Here is a 6,790-nt window from a genome sequence, read left to right as displayed (position 1 = left end):
GCGCCACGACCGACTGATTCAAACTACCATAAACAATTCGAATTCTCATTCGCATGATACAGTACGTGTTTACCCGTTTGTCCGGTATCCAGGATAAACTCGACTGCCGTTGGATTAATCACCGACGTATGCTAATCGACAACGATCACCGTTGCACGATGCGACGTTACGTCACCGTACGTTTCGCGTATTATTGTCACGGTGAAGATATTACGAATTTATGCACGCCGCGCCGGTCTTTCGAATGGTCCGCACCCACCCTCGACTGGCTGCGATTGGTCATTGTTAATTATTGATCACGCAGGTGTTTGCGTTTGACGATCGACCCTGGAAGAAGCGGACTTGCCGCCGCTGACGTTCCTGAATTTTTGGTATTCGCGGAAGACATTTTTTCTTCTTCCTTCCGGGAATTCCGAGAGAACGTTGGAATTGATTAGAAGTGAGTGCAGTGGATTGCAAAGTGATTGCAACATTTTTTAGCTTCTTTGAACGTTCATTTTATTTTACGAATCGCACAGCGTGAACTATGCTTTTGTTGGGTTGGAATGAAAGTTCGTAGCGTTTGTAGATTAAAATTGAAAGCTCAAATTCAGATACTTATTCGTAGATTTATTCAATAACATATTTTCCATACTGTTCTATTACTTATTGCCATTTTTGAGGTAACTCCTCGTGTTACTGAATAAACATATGGATAAATACCTTAATTTTATCTTCGATTCTTAATTTGAAAACGCTACGAACTTTCCAACCCAATACATTCCGTTGAGGATAAGACTGCATATTTTTTGTGAAGGATCTTATTGCTTTATATTTTTATGTTCAGCTCTATTAACTTTATGTATTGTATATTAATATTATAAATTTTCGATGAAAATTTATATTGTTTTATACTTTTACATTCACCTAAAGACGCCCTCAGGAGGTGGGGGTGGGGCGTCAATTATGGTATTATTGAATAGCATTTTTAAAAATATCAAATACGTCTACTTTTATTTTTCTGATCTGATGTGTATTTCTCGAGATATCCCCAATTATCAACGATTTTTTTACCCATTTTGATTTTTGTCCATTACAGCGCCATCTGTGAACCAAAATGCAAAAACTCCTAGGTCAAATTTGTGTATTTTTTCTGGAGAATCCAAATCTGCAATGAAAAATGGGCTTCCCATTTAAGTTTTTTATCTTCTCCCACTCCCACCCCCAGGGGGTGGCGGTGGGGGTCGAGTTTGGTATCATTGGATGTCCCCTTCGCGACGAACAACTTTCATTACCCACTTGTTTTGATCTGATGCATAGTTCTCGAGATATTTCAATGTCTTCAGATAAAATGACCACTCTGTATACTATTTAATGCAAATAATCGAGTTTTATGTAACATACCGTAAGTTTTTGTATGCATTTTGAGTATGTTGCAGAGGAGTAGGTGCTCTAAATTATTGTGTCTATATCAGCGAACGTAAAACCCTGCCGGCATTGTTTGGTAGTAACGTGAAGGAAACAGCGTTGGCTAGGTACTTATCAATACTGTAATACAATAGCGGTTTAAAGATCAAACGTTGCGATGGTTCAGAAATTCGCTAAATCGTGTTGATAGATTGATCAAGGTGATAACCAAAAAAGGGTCGATACCTGAGCACCTACATAGATATCGATGGATCACTGGAAAGAGATCGTCATCAACGCCACTAAATGATCGTGAGAACAGTTCCTTAGTGAGAATAACTGGATATATTTTATTCTTAGAAGACGTGTTTCTCACAGTAACGGCGAAGAAATTACTGTTACGTTATCTGAAAGATTTAATTTCCTTTTGTCAATTCTATACTATTTGTTGACATCTCAGTTGACGTCTCAGGACCTTGACATTTTCTTATAAGAAAGGGACGCTGCAATCGAGTTATCAATTTCAATTTTTCTGACGGATTCGCAGCAAAAATAACTCATTTTCAATAATTTGCCATATATTTTTACTTACAAATTGACAATCATTTTACGTAATGTTTCTTGCTATTTTTCTGCTAAAAAATATCCACGTAGTACATTTTATTAAGTTATTTTTTCAACATTTTTTCATTGCTAACAATATTATAAACTAGTCCATAGAGAGACTTATAAATTATTTAATAACTCGTTTGGTAATCAACGAATTTAGCTATTTTTGAATGAAATAAAAGATATAACATTCAGAAGATATATTTAAATTACTTGTTGTATTTATTAATCGTAAACGACGTCCTTAGATTATTTTATTTTCCTCTCTTATTAGAAGAATTTAAAAGTACTGTTATATTAATTTCAACCTATACATTTCCTTTTCACTCCAGTTTGTTGTAAATCAGATTGAAAATGTTTATTTTGCATAAAGATTCGCTGTCCAGTTATTACACAACTAAAATAAAATGATGCATCAAGTCAGAGTCACCAGATGAGCGAAGGGAGCACGAATTCAGGGGGGAAAAAGTTACCCCTCTCTGTCAGTATAAATTTTATTTGAATTTATATTTAATTTTTCTATCTATTCCGACACTAATTTTATAACAGAAGAAATTTTGAAGTAATTGCTTAAAATTTTGGGAAAATATAGCATTGATTATTTAACTGGATTCGGTATTTTATGGAGAACTAGGAAAAAAATTATTTTCTCCTTTTTAGTGCATTTAAAAATTTTTTTTTATATATTTTATTTTCTACTTTTATTGTCATCGGAAGCAAGCGTGTATACAAAATTTCAGCAAGATTGGACTATGGGAAGAGGTTTAAAATTCGATTACAAGATTCGACGAATACAACAACGCGGCAAGTTAATATAAGCGTGGTAAAAAATCCACAGTCTAGCGACGATAATCTCAGCCTATTTACGTTTCGCTGGAGTCATGTGGAACTGCTCCGTGCCAACAAATATCTCAGGGCCCACACTGAAAACAAGACGGATGATCAGGTGAATCATCGTCAATAAGGTCGTGGCGCGAATATCCAGGTCTGCGTATATATTTCACGCCGTTGCAGTTTCTTCCTACGAATTACGTCACTGTCGAGAAGAACGACAAAGCGATCGTCCTGTCGCGCGCACAGCGATTTCCGTGGCAGTGTTCGTGATTGCCACATAGAATCGACACTCATACGCAATAAATTTTGAATGAGATATTGCACTCTGTCGAAAGAATGCCCTCTCACAGCGCCCGCGACCTTTTTTCGCCGGCTTGTAGCTTTCAACAAGAATTCATTTCCACCCGTAATTACGTTTATTTATGACCCACGAAAAGGGAGAAAGAAATATAAAAATTAGACAAAGAGAGCTGCAAAAAATATATTTAACTTATCGTTAATCCGAGTTCGATGCGGACTTCTCGACGATTCTGGTTACATAAATCTCTGCTTCGCGGTTCGAATATTACAAGCTGATGAAGAAGAAAATTAATTGGTCTTAATGAATCTGTAATATGTTTGTATCTTCGGCATTTACATCTGGTTCTTTTTATTAATTATTATTTGTAGACTGAGAAGATTTGACTGCTAAAATACAGTAACAAGAAATATCTTGTTCACCTACATATTTAATCCATTTTTTCATCAATAATTTATTATTTACTTCATAAATTTAATTTGGAAGAGACAGGCTGCTGAGCACTAAGAGATTTAATTTTAACCACTCGCCTTATGATTTCTGTCACAACTACTGGAATGATTTCGTTGTCAATAATGTTTTACAGTGGATCCAAAAAATATGTAATTGTCGAAATTTAAATTGTACATTGAGTACAACCACAAACCTAGATTCATTTGAAATCTTGAAGCCTCTACTTAGCAAAGTAGTGATCATTTTTCTCTAACATATTTTTACATGACGTAACAGGTGAGAAACTAAATTTTTTCTCAAAATACTGCAAATTCAAGCGACTCCAGAAACCTCCAAAAATTGTTCTCGTAAAAGAAACTGCAATAGATTTGAAGATTGAAGCCACCTTTTTAGAACGACTCCTTAAAGATTGATGTACGATTTGTCTTGACCATTTTATGGAACAAAAATGGGGATCAAGTTTGATCCTGTAACTTATACTTATTTTATTCCCGAATAAAATGAAATATGTTACATCAATTATATCAACGAAATTATGAAACTAGTAGAAATTAATTTTTATTTACAAAATTGCCCAGTTTCATATGATTATGATCATCAAGTCTCAGTTACCTAAAAGCATAATAAAAGTCAATGATACAATTTTTAATTGAATGCAAACTCTGGAGACTTCAAGCATCATGTTAAATAAATAAAACAGATTTCACAAGGACCTAAAATTTACAAGATCGTATTCTCTTTCTCCGATGTTCATTCTGTAACAAAGCAAAATTAATCATGTAAATTGTACAAGCATTAAATATCATTAAATATCAATTCGGATAATTTAAATATAGAATCTATCATTGATAATGTAATGAAAACAAAAATGTTCGGATGCATATTAATATCCCGAGTGTGCGAAGCTTCGAAACGTATAGGTTTCATCAGACGTGTCATACTTTCATCAGGTGCAGTACGGGTCGAGACGTAATATAATTTCCCTTCTGGCAATAAAATCCCAATTACCAGACAGATATCGATCGTCGTTCGACCGTAGGCCACTCTAGATCCTCGGGGACGAGGAAAGAAAAGCTGCGCGTCCATCATTCGCACGCTCCGAGCGTTCTGGTGCAATTGCAACAATGCGCGCACAGACGCACCACAAGGGAAAGGAACCTTTTAGAAAATTACCGCCGGTAAAAAGACCGCGGCCACTTGAAAAGGAGACACCGGTTGCCTCGTGGTAGGCGTCTAACTGGCCGAGTACGCCTTTTAAACTGTGCCGTGGGCTTCGTTGACGTGTGTGACGCACCGGTAGCATGTTCCGCGATGGAAAAGTCCGATTACGTGACTGGGAAAATATTTTTTTCCGCTCTCTGGACCATCCACGATTTTCTCCCGCCTCGATAGACGCTCCAATCTCCCACGAGTTAATGAATTTCACCGGCAACGATTCACGGAAACATGAATCTGCAGACGCTATTATTGATCCTAAGTCGCGGTGCATTTTAAGGATGCACACAGGGCTGTTTAAAGCTTGTATAAATTTTGTATAAAAAGGAGACGTTGAACGACAATGTAATGTGTTTAGTTGTATTCAGAGTTGGACGAAAATTTAAATCTCTAATCGTTAATCGCAATTGACAATTAAACTCCTACTTTAGTCGTTAATTGCGGTTAACGATTACATTCTTTTCAATTGTAATCGTCAATCGGACGATCAACTGCTGAAATTTCGAAATGAAAAACGGAATCAAAACTGTATGCATACTGGAAAAATTGTAAACTGAGTTTTTGTTGAGATATTTTTCTGTCAATTCTCCAGCTCCGCTCTCTGTCTCTCTCTACCTCTTTATTACAATTTATAGATAGACCGTTTTTTTAATCAACGATTGACGATTAACTTCAACAATCGATAGAATCAATCGTCCATTTTCCAATGATTACCTTTTTTAATTGTACACATTAATCAATTAATCTTGGTTAAAATTTTAATTGATTAATGCCCAACTCTGGTTGTATTAACGTAGGTACGGCTTGTAATTGTTGATAAAATATTTCAATATTGCCTTGTGTCGAAGGGAAATTCTGACACCTTTTAATTAATATTAACTCTCTGAATGTTGACATAATATACGTGTATAGTACAACGTGACTTACGCAATTCTTTGATAGCTTGCATTTGCAACATGCTGAACATGCTGCATACGGAATATGCACCGTATCGATCTACATGGTAATAGCAAACTTACTATGCATACGTATCTGTATAGTAAAAGCGAAGATTCAAACTTGTATCAATAAAATTAATAAATTAAAAATATTGTAACATAAATTCCTTCGGTTGCAAATGTGGTCATGTTTTGATTTCAACGATTTAGTTACGACTCATTGCAAATGATAATATAGTATACTAAAAAATGGTTCACCTCTTTCAACAACTTTCTTTTTCAAAGTAGTTTTTAAAGCAATATTTTAATAAAGAAGACCCGTGACGCAGGGATAGTAGGCCGTTGGAGAGAGGTAATTTCATCTTTTTCGGAAGGTCAGAGGGTCTCCGAAGACCTACGTCTTCACTAAATATGCCCATCTGAAGGAGTGAAGCTGCAGCTTCTTTTTAAAAAATTGGAATTGCAATACTAGCCAATCAACTAAAATATTTAAAATCTCACCCTTAGGGTATGTTTCTGCTTTCAACGTATTACCTTCATATTTATATGACAATGATGTGATCTGTCTATCAATTGAATTTAATGAGAATAGAATTGAAATTAAAATTTAATATAATATGTTTAATGAGAACACCTTTCACGTGCATGATAAAATTGGCATTGCATGCCAAAAGCTAATAATCTTAACAATCAATTCAACTTAACAAGAATTGAATTAAACCTTCAGTTTGATTTAATTGTTCTAATGAGAACACTATCCACGTGCACGATGAAATTGATATTAAATATGAAAAAACAATTCAATATTAAATATAAGACATTCTTCAATATTCTTAACACAAAGCATTTGTCGATCGAGACTTAAATTGACAGTTCACAGGGCGGGTTAGTGGGTCATAGGAAATTTTCAGTCATCGCGCAAATTTATTCCATCGCAAGAGGTTGTACTTGCAAATAAAGGGAAGACCGTTCTTATCATACCAATGATCTGTCAAAACACAAAGCGCGACAATGGATCCCCGGTTTCGTATCGCGGTCGTAACCACGTCTTCGTAAT

This window comes from Lasioglossum baleicum, chromosome 13, assembly GCF_051020765.1.
Source record: "Lasioglossum baleicum chromosome 13, iyLasBale1, whole genome shotgun sequence".
Classification (NCBI taxonomy): domain Eukaryota; kingdom Metazoa; phylum Arthropoda; class Insecta; order Hymenoptera; family Halictidae; genus Lasioglossum; species Lasioglossum baleicum.
Note: the sequence above shows the minus strand (reverse complement) of the source record.